The sequence below is a fragment of the Cebus imitator genome, unplaced genomic scaffold (assembly GCF_001604975.1).
Source record: "Cebus imitator isolate Cc_AM_T3 unplaced genomic scaffold, Cebus_imitator-1.0 Scaffold410, whole genome shotgun sequence".
In the NCBI taxonomy this organism is placed as follows: Eukaryota; Metazoa; Chordata; class Mammalia; order Primates; family Cebidae; genus Cebus; species Cebus imitator.
The window spans coordinates 1,078,799-1,101,969 of record NW_016107725.1 but is presented as its reverse complement, the minus strand read 5'-3'; the positions used below and the strand labels follow the sequence as shown (position 1 = coordinate 1,101,969).

At 38.3% G+C, this 23,171-nt stretch overlaps 1 protein-coding gene across 4 annotated transcripts in view; it reads left to right on the top strand.

Annotated features, from left to right (window-relative positions):
• The first annotated feature begins 340 nt into the window (after positions 1-340).
• ZFAND6 (zinc finger AN1-type containing 6) overlaps positions 341-23,171 on the top strand; it is a 58,738-nt gene continuing 35,907 nt past the window's right edge. For 2 of the 4 annotated variants that reach the window (XM_017509200.2, XM_017509198.2), the window contains exon 1: positions 341-579. The gene's annotated coding sequence lies outside the window, so the exon portion shown is untranslated. Of the gene's footprint in view, positions 580-12,725; positions 13,777-23,171 lie in introns of those variants that run through there. The other 2 variants (XM_017509201.2, XM_017509199.2) reach the window with 2 other exon arrangements.

Sequence of the window (23,171 nt, the reverse complement as noted above, 5' to 3'; positions counted from 1 at the left end):
TTCCTGCACAAGCGGCAGGTGGAGTGCAACTCTTTCTGGTGCCTCAATCCGAGACAGGGCCAGGCCATTCCCTGTGAGGTAGCAGAGGGACCTAATCGAACACTGAAAATCTCCGTGGGACCCCTTAACCGCCTTCCCGTAGCTATCGGAGGTAGAGAAACTGCGGCGGGATGAGCCTCCAGCGAGGGCGGTGGAACGAGGGACAGTGGAGGTGCAGAGGGCGGAGGAGCGTCTTCTTTTGCTCCGCCCCGCCTCTTCTCTCGGCTCTGGCCAATTGCCGCGCGCTCCGAGCCTTGACCCCGCCTCCTCCGGCCTGCGGCCCCGCCCGCGCCTGTAATAATTAGGGTGCGGGCAGGGGGGCAGCCGCGTCAGCGCCGGGAGCCGGCCAATCCAGTGTCTCTACCCGGCGGTCGCGTCATAGGCTGAACAGCCAAACAGAAAAGTTTAATAAACAGCGGACGGAGGGGCCGCGGCGGCGGAGCCGGAGCGAGCAGGGGTTCGGCAGCCTCACCTGTCCCCATTTCACCGGAGGTACCGGCGGCGGCGGGGAGCGCGTCAGGCGGAGACAGCCGCCGCCAGGTGAGGAGCGGGGCCCGGCCGGCCTGGCGCTGCCCCTCCTCCGCCCGCTCCCTTCCCCCACCGGGCTGAGGCGAGGCGAGGCCCGCCCCCGGTCTCTCCCGGCGCCCGCGAGCCGGAAGCGGAGGGCGGCTGGCCGGCGCAGCAGGTGGTGGGCCCGTCGGCGAGAGGACGAGGACTCCCGGCTCCGCGAGGGGGGGCGGGGAGCGGCGGGTTCACCTCAGACGCGCGCGGGCGTCGGGGGCCCGGGGCCGCTTCCTGTCAGGGTGGGCGCGCCGGGGTCGGGAGCCTCAGTTTCTCGGGGCCGCGTAGCCCGCGCCGCGCGCCGCCCGAGCGGGTTCGGAGCGGTTGGCGGGCGGGGGTCGGAAGGGTCCCGAGCACTCTCGGGCGTGTCCGCCCCGGCTCCGAGTCTCGGGTTTTCTTCGGGATGTTTTTCCACCTGCCGTGTTTTCAGAAACGATCCCGGGGGCAGCCCGGAGTCTCCAGCTCGCCTCTGACTGGCGCCGGGAAGGGAATTGGTCGTCTTTCCCTGCTTGGGTTTAGCTTGCTTAGGATTCTCAATTTTCTGTCTGCTCTTTTGAAGTAGTTATTTTCAAGTTTTTGTCTCTAGCTACCTAAAGAAGTACAAAAAAAGAATGTGGCGTTTGAAATCATTTTAACTTGGTTTCGAAGTCATGTGCTAACAACACAGTTGGTACGCTGTGATTACCTTCGTAACTCGGAAGTTGTGACCACTTGTGACGAAGTTAGGGCCTTGGGGTGACCTACAGATAATTTATATTAAGTTGTTTGGCCATAAAAACTGGGCATAATAGGCTGGGCTCGGTGGCTCACGCCTGTAATCCCAGCACTTTGGGAGGCCGAGGCGGGCGGATCACCAGGTCAGGAGATGGAGACCATCCTGGCCAACATGGTGAAACCCGGTCTCTACCAAAAATACAAAAATTAGCCGGGCGTGGTAGCACGCGCTTGTAATCCCAGCTACTTGGGAGGCTGAGGCAGGAGATGGGGGACAGAGCAAGGCTCTCTCTCAGACCCCAAAACAAAAAAACATTGGGCAGAATTAATGATTTTGATGCTCCGAGAAACAGGGTTAAATTCCTCTTTCAAACTAATATCGGAATTTGATTTTTTAAAAGTGTAAAATACTTAAGATTAGTTGTTCAGTAACTATGTCACCAATTTTAAGGCACTTTCTGAGTTACGTATAGTTTCTCCAGAGCCCTAGGGAAAATGTTTTCAAAATGTGTGCATTTAAATTTCCAAAACAGGTTGTCTTCTTTTTATTTTTTTTACGTTTTAAAATATGTTTAAAGAGAAACAGATTACAAATGTGCAGGAGGAAAATACAGGGGTTGATGGATTTATTATCCTGTAGTGGTAACTTTCTGGGTGTATGCATGTCAGAACTTACACATTTTGCACTTCAAATATGTGCACTTTATTGTCAACTATATGTTAGTAAAGGTTTTAAGAAGTAATCAAAATATATTTAATGCCACAAAAAAATACATAACACAGTAAAGTATAAACAGATAAAACGTCAGAAATCCTTGACTCCTCCCCCAAACCCCAAACCGGAACATTACTAAAACTTGCATTTGCCTATGAGTTTCTTATCCAGTGGATTTTGTGTATGTCACTTCTTGACTTTTTGAAAAATAGTTTTGTCATATACGTTTGTATGCCCAAACAGTGTGGCATTTAATTTGCTTTTCTTTTGAGCTTTATAAAAATAGTATGTGGGTGTAGTTCATTTCATTGCTTTATGATATATTAATCTGTCATAAGTCATGGGCAGTTAGAACGTGTTTTTATAGTTTTTTAAATTTTGTTTTGCTATAAACAGTCTTGCTCTATGAACATTTCTTGTTTCCGGCTCTTTGTACACGAAGTACAAGAATTTCTCTAGAGTAAATACTTAATGTGGATTGCCTCAGAAGGTATTAGGTAATCAGGACTAGAATAGATTGAAATACTTATAAATAAAATGAATGAAAAGCATTAGGATTCTCTATTATGTTTAAATGGAAGATTCATCGCCATAGTGATTGAACTTGTTGACCCTAAACATTTGCATGAAAAACCAAAATTCCTGTTAACCTATATATAATGACTCTTCTTTTGAAGTCACATTGTAAAAAGTCTGGCACTGTTTGGTATCCCCTTTTCAGTGCAAAAATAGTAAGTATGGTAGAAAAAACACTGGATCGTATATAAAATACTCTTTCTGCTGTTCCTCTCCTCCCCTCTCATCTCTAGCAAATGACTTAAAAATTTCTTGGCCCGGTGTGGTGGCTCACGCCTGTAATCCAAGCACTTTGGAGGCCAAGGTGGTGGATCACCTGAGGTCGGGAGTTCAAGACCAGCCTGACCAACATGGTGAAACCCTGTCTTAAAAATTAAAAAAAAAAAAATTTTTTTCTCTTATGCCTTAGCATAGTCATGTAAAAGAAATTTGGCCTAAGTTCATTCTTCCAGTTTTGCACAGACTTTAGTTAAGGAAAACACCTGTCAAATGGCACACCCTTTAAGGGAAAGCATTAGGACCAAGGTGTTATTCTGTGGAATTATATTTTGTGTCGTTTAGAACATTTTTGAAAAGTTGTGTGGCATTTTAGGATTTGTTAACTCCATATTTGTGTTTTAAATTAGAGAATGCCCACCAAGGATCTGTTTCATTATACTAACAGAGACACAGTGACAACTTAGGGAATAGTATCTCCTTAATATACTGACGATGGGTGTGTTTGTGTGTTTCGTGTTTCATTCTTGTAAATGAGAATTTACATGTAGCTTTGAATAACCTTTTTGTTTGAAGACAGGAGTAGAGATGGTTTCATTTTTTTCTATATGAAGTTTGCAGAGAAATATCAGGATGCTTTGTTTTGGTAGGGCTGTATTCTGCTTTTAAAAACCTCATTTTTTATTTGATTATAAGGGCAATGTGTGTATGGGGTTCCCCCCTGCAAACTGTGAGAAAGAATAGAAAGTTATTAAGAAAAGCCATCAATCGTAGATGACCGTTGTTAACGTTTTGTCAGGTATATGCCTGGTCTTTGTGGGTTTTTTTTTTTTTTTTTGGTGTTAGAGTCTCGCTGTGTCGCCAGACTGTAGTACAGTGGTGCCATCTCTGCTCACTGCAACCTCCATCTCCTGGGTTCAAGTGATTCTCCTGCCTCAGCCTCCCAAGTAGCTGGGAATACAGGTGCGTGCCACCACACTGCTCAGCTAATTTTTGCATTTTTAGTAGAGACGGGTTTCACCACGTTGGCCAGGATGGTGTCCATCTCTTGACCTCATGATCTGCCTGCCGCGGCCTCCCAAAGTGCTGGGATTACAGGCGTGAGCCACTGCGCCCGGCCTGTGTGTGTGTTCTTAGTATCCTAAACTTAAAGAGTTAATTCTAAACATTGTCAGGCTGGCTCTTCCTTCAGAACTTATCCCAAATGTAATCTGCCTCACCTCCTTGTTTTATATAAGATGGTAATAGAAGTCATCTAACTGGTACCGCTGCTTCAACTTTTCTACTCTTCTGCTTCATTTGAATGTGTAAGTTAGAGCATCTTACTTTCCGACTTAAAACCCTCCAGTAGCTTTTCAATACGCAAAATAAAATTGAAACCTCATACTGTGGCTTATATACCTCAGACCAGCAAAATTTCCTAGAAATAGAACGCTAGTCACAAATGGGAGCTACATTAAGTAATTTAAAATTTTCTGATAGCCCCATTATGAAAAAAAGAGAAACTGGTGAAATACATTTTATTTAACCCTGTCTTTATAATTTGATGTGTGTTTTCTACTTACGGGATATCTCATTTTGGAATAGCCACCTTTTTATTTTGGGACAGTGTCTTGCTATCTCCCAAGCTGGAGGGCACTGGTGCAATCTCAGCTCAGTGCAACTTCCACTTCCCAGGTTCAAGTGATTCTTGTTCCTCAGCCTCCTGAGTAGCTCGGACTATAGACACACATCACCCCGCTTGGCTGATTTTTTTTTTTTTTTTTTTGAGACGGAGGCTGGAGTGCATTGGCACGACCTTGGCTCGCTGCACCCTCCACCTCCTGGGTTCATGCTATTCTGCTTCAGCTTCCCCAGTAGCTGGGACTACAGGTGTGTGCCACCACACCCAGCTAATATTTGTATTTTTAGTAGAGACAGGGTTTCGCCATGTTGGTCAGGCCTCACCTGGTCTCAGGTGATCCGCCTGCCTCAGCCTCCCATAATGTTGGGATTACAGGGGTGAGCCACCATGTTCAACCCAAACTAGCCAAATTTCAAGTCCTCAGTAGCCACGTGTGACTAGTAGTTAACCACATGGACAGTTCCATCTTATAAAAGTTCTGTAACTTAACTAGTTATCTGTTGGGTGTAACTTACATTAATTTATTATTTTTTTCTTACAAGTAGTGTGATAATAGCTACTTCTATGTATTTTAAAATACATTATTTCTTTAGGATCTAGTCTGTCTTACAAATCACTGAATCAAAGCATATGAATGTTTCTTAAAGTCTTTTCATAAATATTGCCAAATTTTGTCCTTAAAAGTTTGACAAACATCAAACTTTAATACCAAATTTCACTAAAAATATGAGAGAATACACTCTTGTATGTCTTTACCAACACTATTATCTATCCATCTACCCTCCATCCTTCCTTCCCTTTCTATAGGATTTATTATGTATTTCTGTAATTAATTATGATAGGAAAGATATGGATATTGGACATCTTCTAGTTTATCTTTTGCCCATTTTGGGTGGCGGTTTATATTTGTATACACACACAGACACACACACACACACACACACACACGTTTGTTTAAAAAAAATTTTTTTTTTTGAGACAAGGTCTTGCTGTATGGCCCAGGCTGGAGGGCAATGGTGCAATCATGGCTCATTGCAGCCTCTACTTCCTGGGCTTAATTAATTATCCCAAGTCAGCCTCCTGAGTAACTGAGACTACAGGCATTCGCCACCATGCCTGGCTTTTTTTTTTTTTTTTTTTTTTTAGAGATGAGGTTTTACCATATTGCCCAGAGGGGTTTTGAACTGGGCTTAAGTGATTTGGCCTCCCTAAGTGCTAGGATTATAAGCATGAGCCACTGGGCCTGGCCTGCAAATATTTTTTGTAGTTTTCTCCTGCTCTCTCTCTTTTTTTTTTAAACAGGCAAAGGTTTTTACCTTTTAAGAAAACTAGGTAATACTTTCTTTTAAGGCTTCTACTTTGCTTTTATATTTAAAGGCTTCCACCCAGATAACTTCTCTTCTAGTTCTTTTATGGTTTCATATTTCACATCTGTCTTTTTCTGTTCATCTGGGATTTTTTTTTTTTAACATATATAAAGTGAAAAAATTTCCCTTATTTTTCCTTAAAAATTTTGTCCCCGCTAAAAAAAAAAAAAAAAAAAAAAATTGTCTTGAAATAAAGTTGCCTTTATCATAAGTTAAATGCACATTTTCTTGGTTCTTTTTAGGTTTTATTGAAGTATCAATGATTTGATACCAGTGCACACTTGTATGCACTGGGCATGGTATTCTCATTTCGTTAACAAATGTGTTTTTGTTGCTGTAAGTCTCTCCCCCACCCCCCTTTTTTGGTTGTTGCTTTGTTAGTCCTCAGACGTTTTAGTTTTTTCTTTTGGGGCTTCGAAATAGTTTTTTATTTTTCCCTATTTTTTTTTTTTTTTTTGAGACAGAGTCTCACTCTGTCACCAGGCTGGAGTGCAGTGGCGCAATCTCGGCTCACTGCAACCCCTGCTTCCCGGATTCAAGTGATTCCCCTGCCTCAGCCTCCTGAGTAGCTGAGACTACAGGTGTGTGTCATCTACTAAAATATTAATTTTTTGTATTTTAGTAGAGATGGGGGTTTCATCATGTTGGCCAGAATGGTCTCGATCTTCTGACCTCATGACCCACCCACCTCAGTCTCCCAAAATGCTGGGATTACAGGCGTGAGCCATTGTGCCCAGCCCGGTTTTGAATTTTTTAACTTAAAAAAATTGCAGCTTCTACATTCTGTATTTTATGTTGTGTAATGAAAAAATTTAATGCTATAGAATGTTCTTCTTTGTTTTTTATTTAATTTTTGTTTTTGAGGTGGAATCTCACTGTTGCCAGGCTGGAGTGCAATCGCACAATCTTGGCTCACTGCAACCTTTGCCTCCCGGGTTCAAGGGATTCCCTTGCCTCAGCCTCCCAAGTAGCTGGGATTACAGGCGTGCACCACCACGAACAGCTAATTTTTTGTATTTTAGTAGAGATGGAGGTTTCACCATGTTGGCCAGGATAGTCTCGATCTCCTAACCCCATGATCTACCTGCCTCGGTCTCCCAAAGTGCTGGGATTACAGGCATGAGCCACTGTGCCCAGCCTGAATGTTCTTCTGAGCAGAGCTTTAGCTGTATTACATAAATTTTGATGAGTAATATTTTTCCATTCATTCATTCATTCATTCATGAGCTGGAGTCTCACTTTGTAGCCCAGGCTGGAGTGCAGCGGCACAGTCTTGGCTCACTGCAACCTCCGCCTCCCAGGTCCCTGTTCAAGCAATTCTCCTACCTCAGCCTCCCAAGTAGCTCGGATTACAGGCACGAGCCACCATGCCCAGCTAATTTTTTGGTATTTTTTAATAGGGTTTCACCATGTTGGCCAGTCTGGTCTTAAACTCCTGACCTCGTGATCCGCCTGCCTTGGCCTCCCAAAGTGTTGGGATTATAGGCGTGAGCCACCGCACCTGCTCATATTTTTACATTTATATATTTAAAAACCCCTGCAGTTACAGTTTTTATTCTTTCAAGTATTTAAGCACCTGGTCCATCTAGACATTGTGCCAAGTGCTGAGGTTATAACTATATACATTACAAGGTCTGTTGCCTTCAGTTATAGTCTATTGAGAAGTATAGACAAACCAACAAATAATTTTCAGATTTGGTAAGTGTGTAGGAAGTAAAGAAATAATAGAATGTGGCTGGGTGCGGTGGCTCATGCCTATAATCCCCAGCACTTTGAGAGGCCGAGGTGAGTGGATCACAAGGTCAAGAGATCGAGACCTGAACAACATGGTGAAACCCTCTCTACTAAAAATAATAAAAATTAGCTGGGCATGGCAGCACGGGCCTGTAGTCCCAGCTTCTCTGGAGGCTGACAGGAGAATTGTTTGAACCCGGGAGACAGGTTGCAGTGAGCCAAGATTGCGCCACTGTGCTCCAGCCTGGCAATGACAGAGCAAGACTCCGTCTCAAAAACAAAAAAAAAAAAACGAAAAAACCCCAAATAGTAGAAGGTGCTAAGTTCTGAGACTGTCACGTTTAAATTGATTGGTGGTACCAAGGTGCGTATGGGAGTTTCTTTAGCTTTTCCAGTCTGTCAGAACATTAAAAAAAAAAGACTTAAGTTTTTTGTTGTTTTTCTGAGATGGAGTCTCACTCTGGCCCAGGCTGGAGTGCAGTGGCTTGGTCTCGGCTCACTACAACCTCTGCCTCCTGGGTTCAAGCAGTTCTCCTGGCTCAGGCTCCTGAGTAGCTGAGATTACACCATGCCCGGCTAATTTATGTATGTTTAGTAGAGACGGGGTTTTACCATGTTGGCCAGGCTGGTCACAAACGCCTTACCTCGGGTAATCCACTCACCTCAGTCTCCCAAAGTCCTGGGATTACAGGTGTGGACCACCTCCCCTGGCCAAAATGACTAAGTTTTTTGGCAAAAAGTATTTTGTGAAAATTGCCTTGCAGGCCTGGCTTGGGGCCTCACGCTTGTAATCCCAGCACTTTGGGATGCCAGGGTGGGCGGATCACCTGAAGTCAAGTGTTCAAGACCAGGTGCCTGGCCAACATGGTGAAACCTCGTCTCTAGTAAAAATATAAAAATTTAGCCGGGCGTGGTGGCTGGCACCTGTAATCCCAGCTACTTAGGATGCTGAGGCAGAAGCATCACTTGAACCTGGCAGAGGTTGCAGTGAGCCAAGAACACACCACTGCACTCCAGCCTGGACGACAGAGCAAGACTCCGTCTCAAAAAAAAAAAAAAAAAAAAATTGCTTTGCAAACAGTTTCACTTCCAACTGTATCACTGCCCCAAAGGTTGTCCTGTGTAAAAAATTTGGAACTGTGATTCTGAGTTCTAAAATCAAGAATTTGGAGGAAGTTTCCCAAGTGAAGGGAAGTGCTGGCACAAATGGCACATATACAAAGTGCTTGACTTGACTTTGAATTTGACAGAAGATTGGAATGGCTGGATTTCACTGAGTGAGGGTGGGACAAGCTTTGTTTCAGGACTTGTTTGGGAGACTTTTATTATTTTTTCCCAAGTGGTAGGGCTACTTCCACACCTCCTGCCTTCCTGTGGAGTTTTGATTTTGTGATCCAAATCATTCTCTTACAAATAACGTATATTATTTTACCTCTTGTTACTTGTCTTCATTATTTCTACTGTGTTTTCAGTTTTCTCTACTCAAATCCTTTGGTTTTGCTTAATTGTGATTTCCTTGAGGAATCCTTCCTTGAAAGCCACAAAATAGGTTAGGTCCTTCTGTTGGCTTCACATGCTCATTTAATATTGGGTATTTCTTTCATAAACATTTGTAACAGCTCCAGCTCATTAAGTGTATGTGAATTGTTTAGGTGTCTATTTCCTCTTCCAGATCTGTACAGTCTGGTAGCTCCACTTCTGGCTACTTAATAAATTTAAATTTAAATTTAAGATTAAAAATTCAGTTCCTCATTTGTATTAGTCACATTTCAGGTGCTTACTCAGTGGCCTTATGTGGCTAGTGGCAAATGTGTTGGACAGCAGAGACAGAGTCTTCTGCAATAATAGGTACTAATTTATAGTCCTGGTGGCTAATGGCTACCATATTTTATTTAAATAGTCACATCTGACTATTGAGATGTGGCAAATCTGAATTGATGTACTGAGTATGAAATAGGAACTTGATTTCTAGTACAAAATAATGAAAATATCTCAATTTTAAAAATATTGATTACATATTGAAGTAATATTTTACATATATTGTGTTAAAATATACTATTAGTGTTAATTTTATTTATTTTATTAAAAAATTTTTTTTATGAGACCTCTGTTGTCCAGGCTGGAATGCAGTGGTGCGATCTTGGCACACTGCAACCTCTGCCTTCTTAGTTCAGGCAATTCTCCTGCCTCGACCTCCCAAGTAGCTGGGACTATAGTTGTGCACCACCGGCACCCAGCCTATTAATTTTGTTTTTGTTGCTGTTGTTGTTGTTGTTTTGTTTTTGAGACACACCTTGCCTTTGCCGCCCAGGATAGAGTGCAGTGGCGTGATCTTGGTTCACTGTAGTCTCAACCTCCCTGGCTCAAGAGATCCTCCCACCTCAGCCTCCCAAGTAGCTGGGACTATAGGCGGGTGCCACCACGCCTGGTTAATTAAAAAAATTTTTTTTTATTTTTTGTAGAGACAGGGTTTCACTGTGTTGCCCAGGCTGATCTTGAACTCCTGAGCTCAAGTGATCTGTCTGCCTTGGCCTCTGAAAATCTTGGGATTACAGATGTGAGCTACCATGCCCAGCCAATTTTTATGTTTCAATGTGACTGCTAAGAAACAGAAAATCACATGTGGCTCTCATTCTGTTTCTGTGAGGCAGCACTGGTCTTGACTTGTTCGTAAGTTTCTACAATGGTAGGGACTATATCCATTTTATTTACTGTGGTATCCTCAGCGCATAATAGACATTCAAAAGATTTGGTGAATGAATAAACTAACTCTGTTAACTTTTCAGTGTTACTGTATAGTTTATAGAGAATGTTATCTACTCAACTTTTGCTTTTCAGAATTGTTCATTTTCTTTTGACTGACTAAAATGGTTGAGAAAAGTTCTTTTGGTAGCTATGTAAAGAATTAGTCTTCATCTTTTACGTAATATTTTATTTATTTTTCTTCTGGTTTAGGCTGCTATGGAGAAAGGGGAATTTAAAGTTGACCTGTCTATTTTCTCTTCATTTTTCTATGTCTAGCACTTTTTCCTGTGATATGTTATTTGGCACATGAAAATTTATGACTTAAAATCTTAATAGTTAGGTATTATCAATGTATTCTCTTTTATATTTGTGTCACTGTTGTGATCCCTGTTTCTTTTTATTCTGCATTAATCGGTGACCTTGTTTATCCCTTGAGACCTAAAACAAAGCAATTTACTGTCTTTCATAGAAAGATACCTTATCCTATCAGCTTGGTTTATGCTTTCTTATCTGTATGTTTCCTTAATGTTTCCTTTATATTTCCTTCGTGTTCAGTGTTTGAATGAATAGGCCATTACCACCCTCCCTAACTCCCCATACATACCTTGTAATCTTTTCCCTAAGGAGTCAGCAGATATACACCAGGAATTGCAAGCTCAAATATATAGCTTACTTTTGTAGGCAATGTGTATTTGCCAGGGAATTTTTTTTTTTGTTTTATTCCCTATTGAATGGTGTTTTTCAGAGTTCATCCTTAGTGATCCCAGTCATGTTTTGCTAATGTCAGGGTGGCCTTTTTATCAGCTGCTACAATGAACCACCAATTGTGCCCAGAGAAAATGCTCAGGTTTAATTTCTTTTGTAGAAAGAGCAGTTTGAACTATCTGGAATCCTTCAAAATTCTAAGAAAGTGTTTGCCCTGTTCTGTATGTATTCTGCTAAAAGCTGTTGCTAATACTCTAGATATTGATTTTTCATATAAGCAGAGTCTTCTTAATCAAAAGTGAAATGGGACCAAATTGTTCAATGGCTTGTTCTCTTCTAAATTGTTTTTAGCTGATAAGATTTGGGAAACTTTCTGGGCTCCCACAAATAATAATACAATAAGTCCTTTGAATACTTGATGCTTAAAAAGTATTGTGGTAGCATGTAATCAGGGAGCTCCAGAGGTTTCTGCAGGCTCCTTGTTCCTGAGAAGCAATATTGTTTTCATATTATCTTAGTTACAAATTTTGTGGTTTTAACATTGCTTTCTTTTTATTTATTTTTTGCTGTTGTTTTCCACTGCTCCTGATGTAGAAACGGAATAAGCTACTCTTTAATTTTAACCTGTTTGCTACCTAAAATGATAATCACCTTGTTGATGTTCTTTCAAGCAGGTCCCAGAGATCTTAGAACAATCTGCAATCAATCACTAAGTCCACAGTTGGCTTTTCTCTTGGTTATATATAGATTGATAGTGGTCTTGGTGTTATATTAGTGTTTGATTCATGTTTGTTTCATAATTAACTTTGAAGTGAAAAAACTGATGCGAGAGCAAAGGTTTATTTAGTTGCCATAACTATCTACTAATTTTATGCTTGCCAGGTTTTGAGATTAAAATATTTGCCATCTCTCCTTTTTTTTCCCCATAAAACTTTTGTCCATCTACAGTCAATTTCCCTCAAGTCTTATGCTGTTATTCAAGCTATATATTCTTTCTGCCAATTGCTTCTGTACCTTCTCTGCTTCCAGTGTTCTTTTGCAAGAGTGTCCGACACACAGTGGGAAGAAAACCTGAACTTGACTCATGAAGTGCTGGGCATTCAAAGCAGTGAATCCTTGCAAAGGATCTTGGGACTAGACCTCTGTGAATTGGCTCTTTCAATTTGTCCACTTAAAGGGCATAATAGATTATGCAGCTGTTTGGGCTTCAGCAGGGTATTGCTCCATATTCATGTCTAGTTGCAATTATGTGAATTTTCAGTTTGTTACAAAGACTTGCCTTTGTATTCAAAGCAATTTTGTTGGCTTTATGTTCTAATATGTGAATTTTCTCTGAGGAAAAATAGTTGCAGGATTTTGAACTTTGGAAACTTTAAATTTAAATTAAAATGTTTAAAGCTTTTGTTATTTTTTGTTTTCTGATGCAAACTGAACATTGAAAACATATTTAAAGGAGAAGCCACTCTAATATGCTTTAATTTTGAGTTTATGAATCACAGGATTTTTTGTAGAGGTAAAAATTATACTTACACAGTAAACTACACATTAAATGCCTTTGAATCAATCAGATGATGGTTAATGTCTGAGTAATGTTTAATGGGCCAAGCTACTTAAACATAAGCAATTCTAATTAAAATATATAAACTTAGAGTATAAAAATAGCAAACTTGGTATGTATAAAGTGACAGTAGGTCTTTTTTGCTTAAAAATCGGAGTTCCTAAATAGTGTCTCTTTAGGATCTCTGTAGTAAAAATATTAATATAGCTTAGTGAGAAGTTTAAGAGGAATATACCCTTCACTTTAGGATGCCCATGCCACTTTGAAGTAATAGAGTGTGAAGTAGTTTCCATACTTAAAAAAAAAAGATGAAAAAGACTTAAACTTTTCTAAATTTTATACCTGATCATGTCATTAGAACAAGTGCCTTTTGCTTTTAGATCTCTGTTTGCAAATGGTTAAGCATTAACCTTGGTAAAATACTCACATATCAGATCTGTTAAATGTAATATAAATAATATTTCTGCCCAGTTTTTTCTTCAGTTTTAAGTAGAAATATCAACCTTGGATGTCACTGAAATTTCTACTCTGTTGTGATACTGAGAACATAAATGTCAGTGAATTTGATAGACATCTTAGAAATGAATCTTTTGCCTTCAGTGTTTTAGTGCTATATATTTTCACTTAAGCTTTAGTTTTCTCCTTAAGTCTTAGAAAAAATGCCGGTTTGTTCCTCTTAGCAACATATTGTAATGGATTTTCTGTTGCCGTTTTAAAATTTTAAGATAAAGTGTGAACTCTATTAAAAATAATCTGTCTTTAAAACATAACTTCACCTTCATTGCTCCGTAAAAATAATCAAATAATTTAGGCTAAAAGCATTGTATTTTAAACAGTTGGTCACTGAACTCCAAATTAAAACTGCTTCTGTGAGATTTTCATTTACGTCACTTAGTTTATTTTACACCTAGACAAGGGTAAGCAACAGTATATGATGGGAAAACTGAAACCTTTCCTACTGTTTCTTTAAGAAACCAGCTTATCCAGGGGGTTTTAGTGTATCTAACCTAACCTGCTAGCAAGGAAAAGTTCTTTAAAATAATGGATATTAGCCGTATCCAATCAGAATGATCAGTTTCACTAACAGGGAGGAGATTTTACTCTTCAGCCACTAGAATTGGAGAGGGTGGAGCTTGGTATTCAGGTTTGGTTGCTTTGGAGTACAGCTTCAAGTGAAGTTAATCTGAGGTGAAGCAAACAGAAAATTGTGGAGGTTTTGTTGGTAGGATTTTTGTTCTAATCTTTTTATGATCCTTTATTTTATAATTTTGCTCCTTTATGATTCTGTGTGTGCTACGTTTTGTCATTGTTTTTATTTTCTGATGCAAACTGAACACTAAAATTAAGCAGGGAAGCAGAACAAAAGGGCTGTTTGGACAGGAAATAGGTGTTCGCAGAGAATCAAACTTGACTTTCTCCTATCATTTTTAGTTCAAAATATGAATGTCATTAAAAAATCTTAGAATCAAAATCCTCTCCAATAACAGAGTTTTCTTTTGGATTGGTTGTTCGAACAGTCGATTGTCAGTTTTTATAAATGACATATTGAGGAGGTTCATTTGATATGTCATTTTCCTTAAACTTAAAATGTTAAGTTGCTGAAAGATAAATGTGATAGGCTTAAATCAGTCTTTTTTAATCAATTGAAATGCTAACTGTTTAATTTTTAACCTCTGTACACCCCCCTTTTAATTTCAGTATATTTTAATTTAATAATATGTTGACATTTTAATATGCTCATAATTTTAGCTTTGTTTTTAAAAAGGCCATTGATTCATATTATGAACAAAGTAAAACTGCTTTCTTCATTCAAACTATTCATTTCTTTCAAAGGTGGAGATAAGTAATTAACATTTTGAAACAGGAAATGAAAAGATTTATATTTTTAAAAGCTATTGGTTAGGCTACTAAAACTTATTTTAAAGTATCTGATTCAGTTTACATTTCTTATTTATGAAATAATCGTAGTGTGTTTCAGTACCAGAATATTTTTTAGAGACTGTTTTCTTTATATTGTTGCTCTTTGTTCTCATAGAAATTGAGGTATAAATTGCAATAATCATTGCAATAATCAGACCAAATGCCAGCTAAGCGTTTTCAGCCATTGTATTTGCTATGCTGCTTGTTCCAAATCATGCAAAGGTTTTTAAATTAATGCTTTTCTGCTATATCTGTTGCTTAAACAATACTGTAATAATAATGAAATCAAGAAAATTTACCTATCTACCCACCAGAAGATCATTGTTTGGTCATCTCATTTTTTTCCTGTTCCCTTCTCTATCTTACCATATTCTTGCATTTTTCCAATAATTAAGAATTTGTGCAGTTTTATGTTTTTTTCACTTAACTATCTGTTGAAATTGTTTTCATTGCAAAAACTGTAATTCTCTTCAGTTGATGTGACTGTAATTAACCTAGTCTTTTGACTTGTCTACTTCTAGGTTGTTGCTAATTTTTCATCATTTTATATAGTATTACACTGAACACACTTCTGTGTGTAGCTGTAAAATATTTTTCTTTTTAAAAAATATTTCTTTTGGAAATATCCCCTGTAGTGGGCTTACCTAGATCAAAGGATATGAACACTACACTGGCCCGTTTTTCTAAAAAGTTATGCCAGTTTATATCGACACCAGCAGGATGTGCTTCAAAGTTTTTCTAATATGTAGCTCCTTAAATGTTCTGTTAAAGTGTGCCTATGGAGCTCTCTGACTTGTTGATTAGTTTTTGCCTAAAAGCCTATTTTCAACACCATTTTCCAAGATGTAGATGGATATAAATCCATTTTTTTGATATTAAAATCAACTGAAGGAAATTGGAAAAACTTTTACCCACTTAAGTGAGCAATTACATCTCTGTTGGATTTTTTTTTACTTATTTTATGTATTTGTCAGTATGTATGGGGCTTAGTGTTGTACACTGGCTTTGTTATTCAGGCTGGCTTTCCTTTTTCTTCCATTATAAGCACATACCTGAAGAAATATTTTCTTCCAAGAAAATATATCAGAAACATTTTTAGGAGGGGACTGGATTAGTGCCAGTTAGCATTAGAAGATTGGATTGGTGCCAGTTAACCTGTATGACTACCTTTGTCATTATTTGTGCATTTCTTAATTTTGAGTTTTTAAAAATACACTTTGGAAACAGAGAACTTTTATGTATAATTGCAGGTTTTGAAATGGAATGTCAGCATCTTTCCAATATTTTATAGGTTTCAGTTAAAGGTAAGCTAACTTTACACACATAGAATGGTGCTAGACACACATTGTTTCTCTTGTCGTTAAGAGCATCCTTTTGGCAGTGACCATGGATTATGTATACTCTTAATAGCTTGTCTGTTAAATAGAATAGGTGTTAACTGGCTTATAAACTAGTTGAGTAACAGTCCAGAATAAACTTAAGGTGTGTTAAGACAGTTCTAACGCAATCCTGATTTTTCTTATAAATGGGGAGTAATGATAAGGCTTGGGCTGAGCTATAACTCCCTGATGCAACCAGTATTTTTGCATGTATGGTCTTCAGTTAAATAATCTAGCTCATTTTGCAATTTAAATAATTTAACTTGTTTTCTGTCAGCATTTATTTCAATGAACTGATAATTTAGTATCTGACTTTCAGAGCTAATGCTGGTATGTTTGTCATTTATGTCATTTGTGTTTATTTCAGAGGAAAGTGTTTTTTTAAATGTCTGTTTATTTTTATGGTTTGGTTTTTTTCCCCCCAGATACTTTGGTGTCTGGAACATTTGGGATAGAAGAGAGAAATTTAAAAATTTCCATATTTATATCACAAATATTTCTCTTATTGGTAATTGACAACATGTAATTTGTCTTCTTAATAAAATTTAATGTTATTGCCACCAAATAGAGATAAAGGTAATTGTAAATACTTCAGTGAAAGTTACTTCAAGTTTAACTATTGGTTATAATTTTACCGGGTACCCCAAGGTAAAGAAATGATGTTCTTTTAGTGGTTTCTCTAACTGTAACTCTGATTCTTTTAGGTATTTAGAATCCTTGGAACATCAGGTTCAAATATTTACCGATCTTAGATGGACAGATTTAGGGAATGTCTTCTTAGTACATTGGCTTCCGAGGGAGAGTAGAAACTAGTTTTCTACAAGGAGAAGAAAGCTTTTACGTATTTGGGGCAAGATATGAATAGTTGACGGTTGCATTTTACTCCCTTACATTGGAGATAAAATCATGCATTCAAAGTCTCTGTTGCCATTCAAGAGGAATGTAGTGATTTTTTTTTTCCTTGAGTAATATGAGGAAAAAATTTAATGGACAGTAAGTTGATAAAACTTGAAATAACCTAGAGCCATTTTTGTTGAAACCTCTTAATGCTAATTTTTGAACTGATGTGTCTATGAACTTGTTTGACTAAATCTGATTTTCTGTGTTTGTATGCCATTGGAAAAAATGAACTCGAAACAGTTTTGTGGTTAGCAGCACTTTGGTAGAAGAGAGCAGATCAGCCTATTGTGTTTATACCTTTTTTCCCTCCCCAGTATAAATGTTCTTTGTCATCTGCTACCAATAGATTTTTGTGAGTACTTGATTTCTCAGCAACATTTAGTGCCATTGACTACTTTTCCTTCTTGAAACTCTTCTCATCAGTTTCATGATACTGTCTGTGCTTTCCTCATTAGTGATCTCTGTGTCTTTGCAAATTTTTCTTCTTTACAACCATTAAGTAATAGAGGCTCATGGGATTTTGTTCTTAATTCACTCAAGACCTCTCCTTTGATAATCTCCAGTCCCATATCTTTAATTAACATACTATACATATTAATGGTTCCAACATCTGTATCTAAAATCAAAAAATTTTTCTTTTGCTCTCAAGACCCATATTTATCCAGCTCACCAAAAGTCACAGTAAATGGGTGATACTGCCATCCAAGCCAGAACCTGAGTGTCATTCTGATTCTTCTCCTTCATCACCAGTTAGCCACAATTAGCCTATAAATTTTAAATTCAGTGTCTCTAGAATCCATTTTCTTTTTTTTTTCCTTCATGTGTTAGCATAAGGCCACAGTATAGTTTGTTACTTAGATGTCTAAACAACCCCCCAATTTATCTTCACTTACATTTTGGGCTCTGTATTCTATATTCTTTACTATGCAATCATTATCTGTTTTTCTCTGCTTCATATTCATTAGTGAATACTAGCTAGAGTGAAGAATAACACCAGCTAATTCTGTGCTAAACATTCTCTCAGTCCCCACACAACTTTAAGAACTAAATATTATTATTCTCATTGAACCAAGTAAGTCAATTTAGAAAGGCTAGCTAATTTTTCTAAGGTCTCCTTAGCTGGTAAGTGACTAGCATACTTTAAAACTGAGATTTGTCAGACCAGAAGCTCTTTCCTTTAAGCACTGAACTGGGTGCTTTTCTGAGCTTACTTCTCTATTCCTTCCTCTTTAACCAGCTATTTGTAGTTCCTTCTTCTAAGGCATACTCAAAACTTGCTGCCTGTCTAAAAATTCTTTAAGGGAAACAAACATTAAAAAAAAAGTATTTCTGACAATTTTTTGGAAGACTTTGAAAAGGGATATAAAACACTTTAGCATCCCCAGAATGTAAGAAGATAAAAGAATCAGACACAAAGTAAAGGTAGTTTTCCTTATGCATGTAGTTTTGAATTTCAAAGCTTTTGAAAGCTTGAGACCACCACTGTGTAGTAGGAAGATTAGGCAAAGTGCAAAAGTACTTTAAGCTGTTTGAAATGCTAACTCCTTAAATAGCTATTGGCCTGGACCTTGTGCTCATTCTGCATCCAGGTGCATAAAGCATCTACCTGTGAACAAAAGTCAAATAACTTCTGAGTAACTTCTAGATAGGGTAGAGAGGCTACATACATTCTTTTGCATCAAATATTATATCATCAAAAAAGTTAAATACTGCAAGTTAAATACTGCAGCCAACATTACTTACACATAAAATTGACATAAACTGAAAAATAGTTGATTTGGAATCATTTTCATTTAAAATATTTCCTCTCTATCCTCTGTGCCATTCCCCCTCTAACATATTTTAAACCAAAAGGAACTCTATTGGACCAGAAAAAGTAGCCTTTCCATTCATAACTTTGAAAGCAACTTGGTAATAAAGGAAAAAGATCAAATTGATGGAACTTTTGAAATATAGATAAATATTACCAATATTTGTCTCTTTGAAGGGATTGAATTCTTAACTATAGTTGGGAATTGAAGGTAATTATAAGCATAAATTACCCATTATAATAACAGGAGTTTTTTTTTTTTTTTAATTCTAATTACTTTTTTTTTTTAGAGGCAGGAAGTGCTATACTACTCTCAAAACTTAATGTGGCATTATTTACTATCCAAAGTAGTCTTTTGCTATGTTTTGTCTTTTCAACTTTTAGATACAGGGAGTACATGTGCAAGTTTGTCACATGGATAAATTGCATGTCACTGTGGTTTGATGTACAAGCGATCCCATCACTCAGTGAACATAGTACCTGATAGGTATTAATAGTTTTTCAACACTCATCCCTCCCCAGCCCCTCTGTCTAATAGTCTCTATTGTTTATTGTGCCCATCTTTATGTCCTTGTGTACTTAGTGCTCAGCTCCCACGTGTAAGTGAAAACATGGTATTTGGTTTTCTATTCCTGTATTAATTCATTTAGGATAATGGCCTCCAGCTCCATCCATGTTGCTACAAAGAACATGATTTTGTCCTTTTTTATGGCTGCATAGTATACTGTAATGTATGTACCACATTTTCTTTAGTCCACTGTTGATGGGCACCTAGATTGATTCCTTGTCTTTGTTGTTATGAATTGTGCTGTCAGGAACATGTTGAGTACACATGTCTTTTTGGTAGAATGATTTATTTTTCTTTGGGTATATATATACCCAGTAATGGGATTGCTGGGTCTAATGGCAGTTGTGTTTTACATTCTTTGAGAAATCTCCAAGCTGCTTTCCACGGTGGCTGAACACCAACAGTGTGTAAGCATTTAATTTTCTCTGAAACCTCTCCAACATGTCATTTTTTTGACTTTTTAATAATAGCCCTTCTGACTGGTGTAAGATGATATTGTGATTTTGATTTGCATTTCTCTAATGATTACTGATGGTGATGTTGAGCATTTTTTTTTATGTATTTGTTGGCTATATTTATGTCTTCTTTTGAGAAGTATCTGTTCATGTCCTTTGCTCATTTTTTAATGGGATTATTTGTTTCTTGCTTAATTGTTTTTTAGATTCTGGATATCAGACCTTTGTCAGATACATAGTTAGTGAATATTTTCTCCTATTCTGTAGATTATCTGTTTGTTCTTTCTTTTGCTGTTCTTTTGGTACATATTAAATAATAAAAATAAAATAACGACTTATTTAATAGATTTTGAATGTTACAGTAGATTTATATGATACATAAATTGAAAAGAATGATTTACTTAGCTTTGAGAAAAAGAAATACAACCTTTTTCTTTTTCTTTTTTTTTTTTTTTTTGAGACAGAATCTTGGATCAGCTGCCCATGCTGGAGTGTAGTGGCGCAATCTTGGCTCACTGCAATCTCCGCCTCCCAGGTTCAAGCGATTCTCCTGCCTTAGCCTCCCAAGTAGCTGGCACTGTCATGCCCGGCTAATTTTTGCATTTTAGTAGAGACGGGGCTTCACAGTGTTGGCCAGGCTGATCTCAGCCTCCTGACCTCATGTGATCCGCCCACCTCAGCCTCCCAAAGTGCTAGGATTACAGGCGTGAGCTACCACACCCAGCCTACACAACTATTTTTCTTAAATTGTGTAGATAATTGTGCCAGGTACAGTGGCTTACCCCTATTTTCAGGCTGAGGTTGATCTCGGGTAACTGAAACAGCTGACAATGAAATCGTGGATGTGTTAGGTCATTCTTGCATTACAATAAAGAAATACCTGAGACTGAATATAAAGAAAAGAGGTTTAATTGGCTTATGGTTCTGCAGGCTGTGTAGGAAGCATGGTACCAGGCGTCTGCTCAGCTTCTGATTATACCTCAGGAAGCTTGCAATCACTGTGGAAGGCAAGGGGGGTACTGGCACATCACATGACAAAAGCCAGGAGGTAAAGAGAGAGTGGGGTGGGGGAGGTGCCACACACTTTTAAACAACCAGATCTTGTGAAAACTCACTATTGCAAGGACAGCATCAAGGGGATGGTGTTAAGCCATTCACGAGAACTTCTGCATTCCCATGATCCAGTCACCTCCCATCAGGCTCCACTTCCAATACTGGGGAGTTCTCCTTGAGATTTGGGTGGAGACAAAGATACAAACTCTTATCAGTGGATAAAGGGGGGGCTACTGTAAGAATACCTTTTCTCTCAGTGAATACTAAATCTCAGTAGCTGTAGGACTTTATAAAATACATTTATTTTTCATAGAAAAATTTATCCTTTGCATACAGTTTAAAATGAAAACCTACACTGAGAAGGTGACATTGATTGCCTAAAATAATTGTTTTAATAACAAATTTTTATTGAGTTGTGTTCATAGAGCCTAGTCAGGTAGTCATACTAGTTACATAGGCAGATGAGTTTGCAAAGTACTGTAAAATGGTCCTTTTCTGGAGGAAACTCACATACTGTTTGATAAAATTAGGGAATATAAATATTTCCTATCTGGTAAGTCAGTGTTAAAGACTTAGACAAATTCAGTGGAACTTAATTGAGAAAAAGGTGATTCTGGAACCAAGGAGCTCCCAGAATCAGAACAGTTCAGAAGAGCTCCAGAGTACTGCATTATCAGATACCATTTATGGTCAGCAAAGGGAAATGAGATACAGTAACAGCTGGTTTGGTTATAGCTCAGCCTTTGCCTTATCTGAACACAGTTTGAACAGTTGGCCACCTATGATTTGGCTGAAACTTGGCTACTGTGATTGGCTGAAACTTAGCTACTTGTTACAAGAGTAGGTTACAGTCTGCTTACACATCAAGTTAGCTTTATAGTTCATTATGTAGGGAGAAACTTTGGGCCAACCTAAAATATGGATGGAGGCAGCCTTGGGCCAGACTTAATCCAGTTTGTCAGCATCATATATTACTGAGTACCAAATTGTGTTTTGTTACAGATGATTGCTGTAGAAGTTCAAGTGTGGAGAGCTGTAAGCTAAGATAATAAGAAAATTAGAAAATAAAATCTGAGACATTCAGATTGAAGATTTGTCAGGAGTTTTTGCCAGGTGCTCTGTAGTGAATATGTAATGTACTTTGCCAGTTTTTAATTGGCATTAGAGTTTTGTTTAGAGTGAGAGGTTTTTAAAAATATTTTCCATATATGTTATTGATTGCTTTTGGTTCTGTTCTGTTTTGCTAACTGGCATAATCAGAAAATTAATTTGGGCTGGGTGTTATAGCTCACGCCTGTAATCCCAGCACTTTGGGAGGCCAAGGCAGGTGAATCACCTGAGGTCAGGAGTTCGAGACCAGCTTGACCAATATGGTAAAACCCTGTCTCTGCTAAAAATACAAAATTATTTTAGGTTGCAGTGAGCTGAGATGATGCCATTCCACTCCAGCCTGGACAACAAGAGCGAAACTTCATCTCAAAAAAAAGAAAATAATTTGGAGTTTTTAGCAAGGAGACACACTTGCTACTGTCTTTTCAGTGGAAGAATAGCAGTGCTTTATTGGAGAAGTCTTGTCTCTGTTTTTTAGTTCCAGTGTAGTTTGGGGAAGGGTGCAGTAGAATAACAAGATTGAGAGAAGGCAGACATTCACCTGACTTAGATCTGTGAGTCATACCTTATCGTCGGTGGAATGGTACATGGCATTTGGCACTTAGATTTGATGTTTTAAACTGGAGCACTATTATAGCTCATTTAACAGATCATCATAAATCAGTTTAGATTGCTGTTGGATTGGAGCTTGTGTGTGTGGAGATAAGATAAGGAATTTGGTTCTTTTAGGTATTTAGAACCCTTGGAAGATCAGGTTCAAATATTTACCAGATTTTATTTTCAAATAATTCAAATTTATAGAAAGTTAAAATATAATACACATAAATCCTATCCTAACCCTTCGGCTGCCAACTGGACTTGTCCTGGTACTAGTCTGTGGCAGGCTAGAAACCTGGCTGCACAGCAGGAGGTGAGCACATGGGAGCAGGCGTTACTGCTTGGGCCCTGCCTCCTGTTAGATCTGCAACATTGGATTCTCATAGGAGTGTAAAGCCTCTTGAGAACTTCGCATGTGGGGGATCTAAGTTACACACTCCTTAATGAGAACCTGAGGCCTGATGATCTGAAGTGGAGCAGTTTCATCCTGAAATCATCCCGCTTGCCCCCCAACCCATGGAAAAATTGTCTTCCATGAAACTAGTTCCCAGACCTCTTAACAAGATTAACCCATTGTTAACATTTTGTGCTATTTACTTATTCATTCTCTGTCATATTTTTTCTGAATCTTTTGAGATTAAATTGCATACATCATGTTCCTTTGCCGTGTAATACTTTATAGTTTCTAAGAACAAGGACATTCTCTTGTGTAACTACATTACAGTTACTAAATTAAGGAAATACACAAGTATCTAATACACAGTCCACATTCAAATTTTGCTAGTTTTCTCAATAATGTGTTTTTTTTTTTTTTTTTTTTTTTTT